Source organism: Emydura macquarii, unplaced genomic scaffold (assembly GCF_026122565.2).
Source record: "Emydura macquarii macquarii isolate MOO-44397 ecotype Brisbane River unplaced genomic scaffold, CSIRO-AGI_Emac_v2 contig_3240, whole genome shotgun sequence".
NCBI classification, from domain to species: domain Eukaryota; kingdom Metazoa; phylum Chordata; order Testudines; family Chelidae; genus Emydura; species Emydura macquarii.
The window spans coordinates 1,385,607-1,400,402 of NW_027133377.1; the positions used below are offsets into that span (position 1 = coordinate 1,385,607).

At 40.2% G+C, this 14,796-nt stretch overlaps 1 long non-coding RNA gene across 3 annotated transcripts in view; it reads left to right on the forward strand.

Moving 5' to 3' along the window:
• Positions 1-12,159: 12,159 nt before the first annotated feature.
• Positions 12,160-14,796, forward strand: part of LOC137142672 (uncharacterized) — a 45,903-nt gene continuing 43,266 nt past the window's right edge. For all 3 annotated transcript variants that reach the window (XR_010916987.1, XR_010916986.1, XR_010916988.1), the window contains exon 1: positions 12,160-12,263. This is a non-coding gene — a long non-coding RNA (uncharacterized lncRNA). The remainder of the gene's footprint in view (positions 12,264-14,796) is intronic.

Genomic DNA, 14,796 nt, shown 5'->3' on the forward strand with positions numbered 1-14,796 from the left:
GAACACCATGACTGAAATCAAACAAAATAATAATAATAATAATTATTATTATTATTTTATTATTATTATTAAATTATTAACCATGGCTATTTTATTATTAAGAAAAGAGAAAGAACACATTAAACAAAGCAATACAAATGACAGAACTCAAGTGATAAACTAGTTACTTTGGTTACAATCTCTCCTGTATGTCTGTCTGTGGAAAGATTTTAGCAGAGCTTACACCTTTGAGAGGGGACCACCTGGGAAGGCATTCTTCATTTGGTAAGTTAAGACCAAAGTATATAGTTTCTCAAATTATTGTGAATTCAGTCTTGCTATCGTATTAGATACTTAAAAACTGTTCGTGCAGAGGCAAAATAATTTGTGTAAGGGCAGGTGAAACCTGTCCAGTTATTAATAATAATCAGTCAGTTTATAGATGGGCACAGTAAGCAATCATAATTAAATGCTATAACGTTGAAGAAGGTATTTAAATCAGCTACTCAGGGTATGTCTACACTGCCAGGGCTGCCCGGATTGATGCAGCAGGATCGATTGAGCAGGCTGTGGAGACCCACTAAATTGATCCCGGAAGTGCTCTCCGGTGGATGCCATTAATCCACCCTCTCCCCTCCTGAAAGGAGTAAGGCTGTGTCGACAGGAGGGTGTCTCCCATGGATGCAGCACAGTGGAGATGCTGAAGTACAGCAACATAAGTAAGTCAATGGGAGATACGCAAGCTACATTACATAGCTTTTGTATCTCCCATCGACCGTTGGCAGCAGTGTAGACCAGGCCTTAGAAGAAGCCATTTAATGAGCTGTCTTGAGACAAGTCAAATATGAATATTAAGAAACTTATATTCAATTAAATTCCACTATTTTTTCTCTGTTTGCCAATGTTTAGTCCTGTCTCCTCTTCAGGAACACATAGTTTAACCATTTGGTGATTAAATTACAAGCTGTTAATATTTTAAGTTACAACAGCATTTTCATATCCCAACAAGATTATTACAAGAGTTTTAAATCAAATCCCTTGGCAGCATCTTAGTTAACTTTCTCTCACCAATTCATGTTGAAGTATTGGTGAGGGTTTCTGGGGTTGGTTTCTTCTTTACTCTTCTCTGTTTTTCTTGGCTGTCATGGCAGCTTGCTTGTAGACATAGACAAGATAATTTGATGAGTGCTTTGTACTTCCTGTTTAAGATGGATGCCAGAGATTGTAGTGTGTGTGTGTGAGGAGTGCTCATTTTAGCATTTTTTCATACTCTCTTCCTTCTATTTCCAGAAATTAGGAAAATATTCCACTTTCAGGCTTGTTTAGATTCAAAGTTGGTTGCTGGCATTCTTTCAGTGGCTCCATATCTTTGGGATTTGTTGAGGTGACACCTTCAGCTCCTGAATATGAGGTCTGCCTAATGCATATTCAACATTTCTTTAATTGTCTCTTTTCTACTTGTGTCAGGAAAGCATCAGATAACTTTTAAAGTTAGTTTTAACTCTTTCTTTTTATTCCAACCATTTTCTGAGATGTTCTTTCAATTTCATTAGAGTTTGATAGGACAACATAAGTAAGCTTTTAAACAGTCCAAACTCCTGTTCTTTATGTAAAAGTTTTCAGTTTTAAAAACAGTCTTATAATATTAAATAATTCTTAAAGTAAGTCAGTAGTTTAAATAGTTATTAGAGAAGTTGTTGATACTGCATGAACATTTTTGGAAAGATGATTCTTCCTGTGTTGGGTTAGAGAGTTACTTGAGCAGTGCCACTATTTAATTAATTTTCCATTAGTATACATATTCTATAATTAAAATGACTTCTTACATTAGTAATTAGTTTAGCAAGGCCATTAGATTCCATATTGGTACATAAAGCATTTTACCATTTACCGAGCAATGATATTAGGAGCTTTGCATTTAGCTATCATATTTGCAAGTAAGAATTTCACAAAGGTGTTTGCCATTTAAACATTTAAGAAATAAACAAAAGGTTTAAAACATTCTCACTACGTATATTTTCCCTAGAGGCTTAAAGACACAAGAAGAGGTTTTGTTTTCTTTTTTGCAAAAAGGGATTGGTAGAGGCCCACTTTACCATGGATTTATTGATCTGATAATACAACCCCACATTCCTTTTCACATTAGCTTTTTCTCTAAAACATGAATGTTTTACATGGTTTGTTTTCTTGATATAAGGATTACATTTGTATCAGTTAATATCTTATATCATGGGAGATGTCCTGGCCTAGATATAAGACACTCACAGGGTTTGTCTCTTGACCCAAGCTCCTTAGAGTTACAATTTGTTTGTTATAGTAATTAAACTTTTATTAAATATTTTGTGCAAAGCATATATTTCAATAACAAATACATCTTTTAAACAGAAAAGAAATAGTATACGGTTAAAGTGTAAAATGCGGCTTATCTGAATATGTTTAACACTTTTAGAGTTAATATATGTGGTATTATGGCTAAGAAGAGGCTATCTTCCTGACATTCGCTTATTGTTAGGGACAGAAAGTAGAAAACTTCTGCAATTTGTTTAAGCAGACCAAACATTTTATAATATATTATAATATATATATAATAATTATAATATAATATGTTATATTTTCAAGCATCCTGGCTATAACATACTTATAGCAATATCTTAGTATTCAGTAAAGGTACAAACAAGTTTGTAATGATCTACTATTAAAAGAATAACATAATAATTAAATTATTATTATATTTTTTGTTTCTTCCTCACAGAAGTCAAGCTTGAGGAGCCCAGCAGAGCCCAGAGGGGCATTCAGACCACACTGAAGCAGAGCTGAGCTGAAGTTTCCCAGAGACCATGTGTGGTCATATTTTGAACATCTATCCAATCCTCTGTGAGCTATGTCTCTTATGGACAGAGTTTACTTCTTGGCCAGAATGTGGTAGGGACTACTACTTATTTTTTCCCTATGTGACCCCTGACCTAGATAGATATCTAGTTTAAATTACCACATCCCATCAAGGTAACTCTTATGTTATAAAGGTGTTTCCTTGCATAACAATAAACCTGAACACTTTTGAACGATGGGTTTGTGTATGTTCAAAATATTTATCCAAAGTTTGCATTTTGAGCTGTTTCTAGTCTTGTAAGTGGTACTTTGTGTGAATGAATGGTGAACCAAACCCCCAATATCTTTCTTTTTTGGCAGATGAAATAGGCTCTGAAGTGTGTGTGTGTGAGAGAGAGAGAGCGAGCGATGATTTTGTGGGATGTTACAAAAACTTTATTGGTGCTCAATTGGGATGACCTCATAATTCACCCATCACAATTTTGTTTATTGCATATGCTTTACGGAAAGACTAGTTTAAAATAATGAGTTAGATAGTTTTATACATCTTTACTGGTACTGTTTTTTGTAACGCTTTGCATTTTTTCTACTAGCAGAAATTAAAGAAGTAATAGTAATAACTAGTACTATAAAACCTCTAAAATAATCCAAAACACTTTTACTATACTAATTAATATTGGGTTGTTATGATCTGGTATTTCATACTCTCCAATGAAATAATATCATTTGTTTCTATCCTTGTTAAAGAGGGATTCCCAGCTCTCCTTAGCCCTGTTGGTTCTTGAGATGTGAAATCTTAAACCCATCATTATTCCAGAACTGGATGTTGCACATCTAGCTCAGGTTTTTATACCCCCATTACTGTAGTACCTGAGCACAGCACAGTCTTTAATTTATTTATCCTCACAATACCCATGTGAGGTAGGGAAGTAATATTTTTGCCCATTCTATAGCTAGGAAACTGAGGCACAGAGAAACTAAGAGACTTGCCCAAGAACACACAGGGCATCTGTGGCAGAGCAAGGATTTGAATCTAGATCTCTGAAGTCTGAGACTAGTGCCCTAATCCCTGGTCACATCTTGTAACACAAGCCATTGTAATTTTTTTTTTTTGGTGAAGGAGAAGAATGAGGAAGGAAGAATTTCATCATTTGGAGGAAAGAAGGAGACTGTCTTATGGCAGCCCAATGAAGCTGTTATGAAGCTTGGAATATTAGAAGTAGATCCAGTCAAGATAGATTAGCAAACAGAGTGCAGGTAAAGAAGTAAAACTACATGATCAGTGTAATTTATCATATTGTTCCACAATTAACCTCTTGGCTATCCCCGGTTTATGTAGGATACATTTAACGCTTGTGTGTGTGTGTGTACGTGTGTGTACGTATACACATGTACACACACAAAGGCTGTGCCTACATTAGCCCTTTTTTCTTTCTAACACTACTAATATTTTAATGGTGCTAACATTGTAAAACTCTTCATTGCTTGCACCATGTCACGTAAACCTGGACTCAAAATAGCAGTGACTGCCTGGAGCCTCATCTACATTAGTGCAGTACCAGAGGTTGCAATGATGGGAAATTTTTCAGAGAAAAGCCTACTGGACAAAAAGACCAGGAAATAGTTTGTTTAGAAGCCACAGCTTCTATTTAAAATAATAATGACTTTTTTCCTGCTGCTTGCACAGAAAAGGTGAATCGCAAAGATAATACTGCTAAACAAAGGCATCTGTTCTGAAAAGCTCTAAGAAGGTTTTCAGTATGCAGACCACAATGATGCCCAGGTCTTTTTCCTGCGGGTTTACTGTTCATGTAGCCTACAGTATCTATGAGTAATTGAAGTTATTCCTTCCAATGTGCTTTACCTTGCATTTGTGAACATTCAATTACATCTGCCACTGTGTTTTACAATCACCTAGCTTTTTTCCTCACAGTCTTCTCTAGCCTTGACTAACCTACTTTTATGTCATCTGCATATTTTTCCACCTCACTGTTTTACTCTCTTTTCAAGAGCAGTAATGAACACTGTGTTAATCAACACTGATCCTTGTATGGATTAGTGCATTGGAACACTCCTCTGTCAATCTTTTGCCATTGACCCTTTTTCCCCCAAGTAGACCATGCTTCCTCTCTGTGCACTTCAGAGCTAGCCCTCCTACAATAGATAGACTTTGGAGGCCCCTAAGATGCTGACAGTGGCTGATGATGAAGCAGTGTGCCCTAAGAAGGAGGATAGTGTTAGGTGGGGTGATAGGTCCATGGCTGAAGTTCCCAGTGGGGTACTGTCTTCCCAGGGCTTGGTGAGTCCTCAAACCCCCGATCCAGCACGCTGAATGCTCTGAAAAATGGACAGCAAAATCCTTGAATTATATCAGAGAACAACTATCAAAGGGTGATATTAACTTTGTCTCAGTTAACTCTGAACTCCATATTTTATTGAGCTGGTGCAGTCTGAGGGAGAAGAAGAGGATGATGATGATCTCCCTGATTCCTCACTATTCCTGATGTTCCAGCCAGTCAGCTATATAGGAAGGGTGGATTCAGTGTGAAGGAGATTAAGGACTTTTTGGATAGCACTAAAGGGAAGTGGGGAACTGTCGTCAAAGCCCGTTTCCCCTGATTTACAGTGTTTTGTTCATTCAGCTCCCTTTGTCTTGAGACATACCTTGGTTGATCGGAGGAAACAGTTCCATCTCAAAAACTTGTTGAGCAAAGTGAGGAAGCTGAGCAAAGTGGGGACTGGTTCAAGATATATAGGCTTCCCCACAGCTCATTTTGTTCAAAGTACTTCCACCTTCCATTGTTTCTCTCTGATGTTTGGCTCTCTCATTCTAGTCTCTGTGGTGCTGCTCAAATTTTGGCTCTGTGTTAAAGCATGCTGGGATGATTATAAAAGGGCACACCTCTTCAAATTTCTTGGACAAAAACAGGGCTGATGTTGTCTTTTTTCAAGAGGCATGCTCAGACCCTTGATAACCAGGGGCATGGTTGAAAGAATGGGACAGGAAAGCTTCTCTTTTCCCAGGATGCAGAGGCACAGATCTTCTCTATGAAGGAGACTGTGTAGGGCTGGCTCCTCCAGGTGGAGACACGTATTGGCACTATTGTTTTAAAACTTTTTACTGTCAATGCTACTACCCTGGGGTGAGATCATGTCTCCTTTCTGCAGCACTTGGCCTGTGCCATGCTTGGATGTGGATTATTGTCCTTGGAGGGGATTTCAGTTGCCCTGTAGTTCATGGTCTTGACAGGAAACATGACGAGCCAGACCCTGAGTCAGACAGAGAACTATGTTGTTTCCTGCAAACCTTTGGTCTAGTAGATATTGAGAGGTTCTCTCCCCACACTGTTAGGCAGTAGTCTTTTCTGAAAGGTACTCCCAACCACATCTCAGTGTCTAGACTGGATCATTTTTATACCATGAATGCCAGTGTGAATATATTTGTTCGGTCTTCCATGTCTCCCACTCACTTGTCTGATCATCATTATGTCTCTGTCAGTGTATCTTTCCCTCTTCCTGCCTGTATTTCCCACTGGCATTTTAACACCGAATTATTACAGGACTTGAATTTTCATCCAGATGTTTCCTGTGTTTGGGAGCATTGGTGGCAGCACTAGCCCCGAGTCCCTGAGAAAGCAATGGGTTGTCGGAAAGGTCCAGATCCAGTGGTTCTGCCAGCAGTATACCCAGGCTACCATGTGGTCTTTGCATCAAGCCATGAGTGCCCTGGAACAAGACATCTTGGGTATCTGTGGCAGCCTTGATGTGGGAAACCCAGTGCAGATTCATCAAACTTTAACTGAGAAGTACCAGCTCCTAAGGTGCTTGTTGGAAGAGAAGGAGCAAGGAACTTTGGTTTGGTCCCAGTTATTCAGCTTCACTCCCACAAGGCTTTTTTTCTGGGATGGAGAAAAAGTCCACAAATTGTCAGCAGATTTTTAGCCTACGGCTACTGGATGGTTGTCTGAGGCTGAACCTGCTGAGATCCGGAAAGCAACTGTTTCTTTTTACAGTACTCTGTACTCGCCTGATGCTGTGACATGCTGGCAATGGAGGAGCTGCACCAGGGGTTACCCCGTCTGAGTGGTGAGAAGCAGCTGTTCCTGGATGCCCTGCTGTCCCTGCAGGAGCTCTCTGTTGCAGTCTAGAAGTTCTCTACAGGCAAGGCCCTCGTATTGATGGGCTGCCATCTGAATTCTACAAGCATTTCTGGCATCTGATCAGTCCTGACTTTTTTCTGGTAATGATGGAGTGTATCCAGGAGAAAGAGCTGCCCTTCAATTACTGCAGGGCAGTAATCACCCTGCTGTACAACAAAGGGGACCTTTGTGACTTATGGAACTCGAGACCTATTTCTTTTCCCTGTTCTTATTATAAGACTTTATTCAGTGCTTTACCCAATTGACTGAAGAACTGGATCAAACACATTGCATTCGTAACTGCTTTATTTTTTATTATCTTTTTTTAATTCGTGACTTTTTGCTGTTAGCAAACTTTGTAATCTGGATGTGGATTTTGTTTCAATGGACCAAGAGAAAGTCTTAGATAGAGTTAACCAGGGCTATCTTTTAAAGAAGTTAGAAGGTTTTTGTATTGGGCCAATGATTTTAGTATCCTAAAGATTATTGAGGGTCTTAGCAGCTGCTTCCCAGTTTGCAGAGGTCCTCTGTCTGGGAGTCTGTCTCCTCTTAGTTTGGAGCCATTCCTGCACCTTCTCTGAAGCTGTCTGATTGGCCTTTCTATGTCAGGGATGCTTGCTGTTTTCCCAGTTAATTTGTCAGTCTATGCTGATGATATCTCAGGTTTTATCAAATCTGAGAGTGACATTCAGGCCCTTTGTGCTTGTTTACAAGTGTATGAACAGGCATCTTCTGCCCACATTAGAGCAATTCGATTGGCAGCCCCTCCCATTGTTGTCCCAACAAATGCAATGGGGCACCTCTGGGATTAAGGTTTTGGGGTTCTTTTTTGGATCTGAGCTATATATGCTAAGGAACTGGGAGCTGACTGAGGGGACGGTGCAAGGCCGCCTGCAGAAAATGATGCTGGCTCCTTCCTAGATTCTCTTTTCAGAGATGTGTTTTGATTGATGATAATCTTGTGGCCTTAGTGTTGTGGCACTGTCTAGTATGTCTGGATCCCCCTATCCGGGCCTTTTGGGAATAGATACTACTGGTTGCCCTCTCCTTTACTGTTCCTGTCATTCGATGAGTGTGGCCAGGGCCTCATTGATTTAGTCAGCAGAATGATGGCCTTTCCCTCCAGTCTGTTCAGTGGTTGCTGTACTCTGTCTCCCCACTGGCCTGGAAGTCCCTTGCTTTTTCTCTCCTTCATCGTGCTGGGAGGTTGGGCTTTGACTCTTACCTATTTTTGTTGGCAGCTTGTCAGTTATGGAGTCTAGATTTGCCTCCATTCTATAAAGGTCTTTTTAAAGCCTGGCAACTTCTGTGAAGTGTGTGGCCTTTATTGAGGTCTTCTGAGTTGATGTCTTGGAGTGGCAACTTCTTCACAGTTCTTGAGAAAGAATTGGCTAATTATCTTTCACAGAATGTCTTAGGGATGATTTCTAAAGGAAAAGGAATTAAGAAACAAATCTGCCTTTGGTTTGGGGCTCTTTATTCAATGTGGTACCTCCAACTGCCAAAAGGTCAGATAAAAATTGAGTTCAGAGTTAACTGAGACAAAGTTAATATCACCCTTTGATAGTTGTTCTCTGATATAATTTAAGGATTTTGCTGTAGCAAGGGGGAGACTGAATTTTATGTGTTCTCATTTCCAGGACTGGTGTGAAAGGCTGTGGTGGTGGAGCCGCAAAGGGAATTGCTATACATTTTTGTTTGTTTAATACCTTATAACTTTCTTAGTCTTCATTATGTGGGAACAGGTGTCATGCATTACCATTCTTTCAGATTTCAATATATAATACAGCACAGCACATCAGGTTTTAGAACAGTAAGATTTGCAGTTTTCACGGTTTTACTCTGCAGGAGACCTGTAATCTACGTGTGCCAGAATTAGTTAAATATGTTTTCAGGGTCTTGTTCAGTGGCTGATGACCAGGCTGCTCCATCACAGCAGGTCCTGAAGGAAGTGAAAAATGCCTGTCCTGTATCAGGCAAAAAAAACTATACCAAAATCCCTTAAATGCTGTCAAGCATCACTGAAAGTCCTGCTGTATTTAGAGGATTACGCATATCCATCTGATAGTCGATGTCTTGATATTGTTGGGATTCAGCTACATTTCCAAAAATAATCCTAAAGAGGATTGATAAAGAAACCTAATGACCTGAAGGAAGGTTATGAGGAAAATCCATGCAGCTTCTTGTCTAAGTCTAATAAAATTAGTCAGTGATTCAGGACAAACCTCCCTGAGCTGGGGCAGAGGAAGAAAGATACAGAATCCAAATCATTATGTAGAAGATTTTAAATGGCACAGCATGAATGTGTGTCATCTTTAACTCACACAACAGTGGGTATTCCAGGTGCTGGCTTATTTTCATAAGCTGTTTACAGCTGGATAATTTTCTTCTTTTGATTCTCATGCATTTCATCTTGCTAATGGAGAGGCCTCTGGGTGCTGTGGCTCACCCTCATATGCTGTTGTCAGCTCCCTGATATTGCCTGTAGGAAAGTTTAATCAAAGCTGGAGAAATCTGAGACAAGGGGGAAAAAAGATTCTTAAAAGTTTGACTTTAATTTTGTTTTTAGCATTTCTCCTCTTGATAAATCTTCCACACACAAATTGCCACTGAAGAACGTTGCTTGGGGAAGAGGGCTGGGAGTGGGGAAACACTCCAATGCCCTGTTTCCCAAAGTCCATGTTCTTTTCTCTATTTCAAGGATTTGCATACTGTGTTGGGTCTCTGTCCGCAATGTCCCTCTCCTCTTTTCCCTTCTCAGTTGTTCTGATGCTGTAGGTCTGGGGTTCACCACATATCTCCTCCAACCTACATCTGCATTAAGAATGTACTCATTCCAATGATCTCTCTTCCTCTCTCTGTTACCTTATATAGCTCTGCTGGCTTCCACACCCAGCGTGGTTGAAATTCCACTGTTTTTTAACCTCACTCGTCATCATGAGTTTAACAAGTGCTCTCAGGCTTGCAGTAAGCAGCAAGTATCAGTGGGGGAAGAGTAGTGTGCTTGTGAACTCTGAGCTTCTTCACCAGAGTTCTGAGCTTTTGTCAACAGTTTATTGCATAATTCATAACCATAATACAAGCTGAGGCGACAGAAGGGAGTCTTCTTACCCTGACACTTACCTTACCCTGACACTTCACAGGCCTTTTCTGTGTTTTACAGCCTGCAGAGAGGCATGTCTTCATTCCCTTTCTCTATTGCCTTTACCTAGAAAAAACTTATTGTGGTAGTTTGCTAGTGAATTCACCTGGGGCCTACAGAATCCTGTGTTTTATTTTCTCTTCACTCTATGGAAAATGCTGGAATTCAGATAATCATGATCTGCCATTCCAAGCACATCCACCCCCCCTTTTTAGCCCCTTCACTGGCTTCATCTCTTTTGTGAATTGAATTCCATCTTCTAATCTTCACCTTGTAAGGCTCTACACTGCTCCTCCCTCTGATGCCAACGTCTGAGTTCTCATTCCTTTTTCGCCCTCTCTTGGGTCTTACAGACTGCTCAGTCTCTTTTCCTTAAAGCTCTTTTTGTCATGTCCTCCCACTCTTCATTTCAGACCTTTTTCATGTAGTATACTACTTGGAACAGACTACCTCTTCCCTTACCCACCTCTATCTCCCCCTTCAAATCTGTCCCGCTTCTTTTGCTTTGCTTTCTGTCTCTGACCTCATACACTCATAGACTCTAATGTCAGAATATGATCATCTAGTCTGATCTCCTGCACATTGCAGGCCACAGAACCTCACCCACCCGCTCTCGTAATAGACCCCTAATCTCTGGCTGAGTTACTGTTGTCCTCAAATCATGGTTTAAAGACTTCAAGTTACACGGACTCCACCATTTACATTGGTTTACTCTGCAAGTGACCCATGCCCCATGCTGCAGAGGAAGTCAAAAAACCCTCAGGGTCTCTGCATATCTGACCCGGGGGAAAATTCCTTCTCAAACCCAAATATGGCGATCAGTTACACCCTGAGCATGTGGGCAAGACCCACCAGCCAGACACCTCTCCATCAACTCTGTCTGCTTCTTGCAATTAAACACACAAAGAGTCTATAGAGGCCCTGCAGGTACTAAGGGAGACAGGGTTGGGGTGAAGTAATGCAGCTGTGGCTTTTCAAGGAACTTCTACACTGAAAAAAAAAAAAATCCCATGGCAGCGAGTCTGAGCCCAAGTCAAATGACAGGGGTTCATGCTATGGGGCTAAAAGTAGGAGTGTAGACATTGCCACTCAGGCTGGAGGCTCACCTCTGAGACCTTCCCTCCTCACCAGGTTTCAGAGCTCTGGTTCCAGCCTGATTGGAAATGTCCAGACTGCTGTCTTTTGTCCTGTAATGTAAGCCCTGTGAGCCCCAGTCAGATGATCTGGGCTCTGAGATTTGCTGCCATGGTTTTTATTTTTTTATTGTTTGTATTTAAGACATGCTCTTAATTATACATGCAAGCTGAAACCAGAATTTGACCCTATGTTTGTCCCTTTGAAAGAGTGACTGAATCAGCTGGCTAAATGTAAAGTTATTTTTCCCCAACCTCTGTGGCTTTGCCTGGTTATCTCTACCACCTGGGGCATGCTATTTGTGAAACTTTGCCCTTAGTGTGTGCCTGTGAATTGATGCCTCTTTTATTGCTCAACTTTCTTTTAAAAAAATCTTATGAATATACATGAAAATATGGTGTGAAAAAGCTGGTAAACATAAAAAGTATTTGAAAAATATAGTTAAACAACTGAATCCCATTATGTTTTGTTTTACCCTGTAACCAAAGGAAGGCCCAATAGCCAAATCATCATCTGTGTTGTCATTTTGTATTGCTAGCATGTGTTTTGCAAATCACTCAAAAAAGTTTGCTAACATGCAAAAAAAGCACCATCTTGTAATATAACAACTGGGTTTCTGCCTTTAGCAGAAAAAAGAAAAGAAAATAGTAGTATTTACTGTTGAACTTTAGTAGTGAAGATACATTATTCTATTGCAAAAGAGCAAAAGTTAAGAGACCATTACAACAGAGTTGCTTGTAACAGGGTATGCTGATTTTTAATGACTCAGTCTGGAGCTGAGACTTCATATTCTTGCCATTGCCCAGAGCTGAGGATTCTGGGACTTGTAGTTCCCAGGAAGTATGAGAACTATAGGCCGAGGGCAAAGACTGCTGGGAAAGGGAACAGGCCTATAAGTAAACTCCATTTCATCAGTATAAAGGTGTGTGGGAGCTGACCCAGAGTTATAATGGAGTGTTTAGCTGAGGGGGAAGGAACTTGTGAAAAGGCCAGGGAGGAGGCATGGAAGCAAGCAGAAGAATAAGGGTCCTTAGTGAGATGTAAGTTTTTCATTAGGTAAAATGTGAGCCCTGTACTGAGGAATGAATGCTTGTGTTTGTTTATGTTGTGTGTTCTGCAGGGTTTTTGCTTATCTGAATAGGCGGGTGAGGGATTTTTGGATTGATTGGCGTGCTAAACTTTCCCTATCATGAGAGGGAAACTGATGCAGTGACACCTCCGTACCTGGGAGGTAAATGTATATGACCCTCTGAATACCTCAGTGCCAAATGATAGAGTTCATTGTCAGGCTTGTCAGAAGTTACTGTTACAGAACAAACTCACTACACCCAGTACACTGCTTTCATAATATTTATCCAAAGAGGGTCAAGTGCAGTATTTAATAAAAGGTTATATCCTCCTGATCCTCATAATTTTTGTGAGAGGGATGGATGATATTTAAGGAGTTGCATGCACATATTCTGAAAACACGTTTTTAAATCTGTCTCAGGCATCATTGACAAACAGATTGTGCCAGACAAAGGGATATAGATTTATTGTCTGCCTTGGTTCATATGTAGATTAAGCATTATAAGCCAACACGATGGAAGCCTTGTTTCCTGTCTGGTGTCAAGTGAGAGTGTGAAGGCAACTTAAAGCCAGCACACCAGGAAGAAACCGCATGGGGTCATCCTGACTCCAGGGACCAAAAAAAAAACAAAAAACAAACAAACAAACAAAAAACAAAAACAAAACTTTGGGAAATAAGGAGAAGCAAAATACTTTTGTTTTTGTTAAATATGCAGTGTTATTTCTTCACTGAAGAAAACCGTTAATGGGCTGGGGGTGTCCATCAATGCTTGGATCCTGGTTTGACTGTAAACTGCAAAAGACTGAATCCTTGGGGGCATTGAAGTGAAGAGAAAATCTACTTTATTACACAGGAAAGGTAACCATTGATAAGTGTAGTAGATAGGACAACAACTTGAATATGGGCTTGGAGATGTCCCCCAATGATGTGATCTTTCAGGAATCCTTCCTACACTGAAGTGCCCCTCAAGAGGGGAAGGAAGCTGCTTGGTATTGTTAGGAGAGGAAGGATGCTCCAACTATAAGGATGAGCGTGAAAGAAAGTGATGTCAGGGTGAATGAAGGGAAACCCCCTCTTGAAGTGTTATATTGGTGTGGAAGGGATTACCAATAGAAAAGTATCTGTTTAGCCAATACAATAGCATTTCTTGCTAGCTACTTGTATGTCCCCTTCCCAGTATCTCCTCTCCTCACAAATGTATGTTAATCTTCACATCATTGCTGTGTGTGTGTCTGCACTGGGGAGGAAGAAAGAAGTGTGTTCTTAACTCCAAGTTAGCTAACTCAGGTTAAAATAGCAGTGAAGACACAGCAGTTCAGCTTTTAACTCAAATTAGCAGCTCAAGTTAAAGCCTATGCACATGAGTTAAAAGCTGAGTTCTGTGTCTTCCCCTTTCCCCAGGTAGCTGTGTCGTCATGTCACTGGATCAGTCTTTTCCAGGCTTGCCAGGCCCATGATTGCTCTGTAGCTACTCAGGCTTCCTGTACACTTTCTTAGATATCCTCTTGTTCTCTGTCCACAGAGTGTAGTCTGGAATGCCTCCCTATGTTCCCTTCTACGTTCCCATACCATCTCAACCTTCCCTCTTGAAGCTTCTTTCTGATACCGCAAACCTTGGGATCATGTCTGATGACCTCATTCTTCATGTGCTACAGCAATATTATACCTCTCATGGAGATCTTTTGTCTCACAGAAACCAGAAGCAGATATTTTGGAGGAAGGAACAGGCCTCATAATGCTCAACTAGGAATAAATAGCTCAGAGAAAAAGTTTCTTCTGAAACCAGTGATTGGCTTATAAACCCTCATGATTCAGGGCAATAACCCTTAATCTTTTATGCTAACAGCTACTTATGTTCCTTTCTACAGACATGAATCCTACTAATTTCATATTGAACATTGAAAACTGTCCTTCTGCAATTTCTCATGAGTAAAAACTTAAGGCTAGGTGGTCTCCTTGAAGGATTTGAAAGATAGATATATGAATATGATCAATAAGACCTAAAGGTAAAATCCAGCAGAGGTTAATACTAATTGAACAGTTGTATCTACTGCTTCTATACATAGCCTTGGTCTACACTTATTATCTATATAGATAGATTTTAGGGAGCACCATCTGAAGGCTGGTCTTTGGTCGGTCCTAACTGACCGTGACTGGACTCGATGAACATGCAGAATCAGAACAACCAGTACTTGGTACAAAACTGCATCATCAATGTGGTTGGTTGTTGGTGGGGTTTTTTTGGTCAGGACAGCTCATGGAGCTCTTTTCTCAGCAGACTCACTAACAAGTAATTTCTTTGTCTGTTGAAGTTAAAACAAATCCCAGAGCATTCGATGAATAAATGGATTTTGCTGCTATGCTAAACAATGTGGAAAAGAGTGGAGTTGTTTTTGTGGGTTTAAACATTTCATAGACTATCATCACAACAAACACGAATAATTTAGCTTTAGATACCCTAAAGCCATGTGTCAACATAGAAGTCTGAATTCAGGGGCTTATGA